Below are 1467 nucleotides of genomic sequence, written 5' to 3'. Positions count from 1 at the left end.
GAGGAGGAGGAGAAAGAAAGAAAGAAAGAAAGAAAGAAAGAAAGAAAGAAAGAAAGAAAGAAAGAAAGGAGAAGGAGGAGAAGAAAACAAAACAGATGAATGATCACAAAATTGGAGCCCCCAAAAGGGACTTTCTGTTTCCCTTTCCTTAGGATGAAGGAGGGCAAGCCAATTCAGGGCTCAACCTGTCTTTAGAATATGGTGACTTACTGTAATTTAATGTTTATGCTTTGCATATTTAACTTAACAGCTCTGACCATCATTTTTAGAAAATCTGTACAGGCATTGTCTCCCTTTTCTGCCCTGTTGACTAATTCTCTGTAAGGCACAAGCATGTTTATGCAATTAATCCAGTTGGAAACAGAAATTATTACTAGATATTGTCAAATAAATCACCTCTTGCAAATTACTGTGCATTAGTTGTTTTCAGCTTAATTTTATTCAGAATAAATACCCTTAGTCTTAGTCTCAATTTGAGAAGCAAGCTCTTTCTATCCTGGGTGTAAGAAAATAGTCTAAGCGAGTTTTAAATTATTTAAAATGGTCACCTAGCTCCAATACTTTCTAAGGAACTCTTTAAATCATTGATGAGGACATCAGTCCTACCATCTGGGTAGCACATTAAAGAGCAAGATGGAAATGTATGCTAGCTTTAATTACTTTTAAAAAATAGTCTCACACTTGATCTTTCTAAAATTGTGTTATGTTAGAGAAAAGATTGAGGCATACACATTTCACAAATTTTAAAACTTGATCCTAGGTATATTTCTTCCTTGGTTCCTATGTCCGTTAATAGTATAATTCTGTTTGCCTTGATAACAGTGTTTGAGGTTAATGGCTGTGATGGCTTTCTATAACTATAACAAATTACCCAAGATATTAAACTGTTAAAGTGGGAAGGTTCACTTGACTCACACAGTTTTAAAGACTTTAGTGTGATCAATTTGTTGCATTGCTTTTGATCCTGTAGGAAAACAATATATTATAGAGTTAGGAGGATAAAGCAAAGTTATTGACATTCTGGCCAGGACACATAGAGAAAGGTATAGAGAAAGGTAAGAGATAGACAGAGAGGGAGACAGAGACAGATGGAGGGAACATCAGAACACCTCAAAAGATACAGCCCAGCCTGCAAGCATTGACAGCCCCCAGTGTGCTGGTTAGTTTTTGAACTTTTGACACCAACACAAGCTAAGGTCACTGTTTCACTCTGTGCCTCTTATGGCAAAGGATTTGTTAATCAAGCTACTGTAGAAAACAGAACCAACTAGATGTACAATATGTAAATAAGTAAGAGGAGATTGATTATGAATATTGTTTCCCTGGCTTTGAGGACTGACATGCCCCAGGGCATGCCCTCTGAAAAATGGGAGAACCTTTCTGTGGTCTTAATGATTCAACACACAGGAAATGGCCTGAAGACAGGAGGGCCAATGAAGCTGGTGATATAACTCAGTTTGACTGAAA

This window comes from Mastomys coucha, unplaced genomic scaffold (genome assembly GCF_008632895.1).
Source record: "Mastomys coucha isolate ucsf_1 unplaced genomic scaffold, UCSF_Mcou_1 pScaffold16, whole genome shotgun sequence".
Lineage (NCBI taxonomy): Eukaryota > Metazoa > Chordata > Mammalia > Rodentia > Muridae > Mastomys > Mastomys coucha.
The sequence above is the reverse complement of the archived record's forward strand: the minus strand, read 5'-3'. Positions refer to the sequence as shown.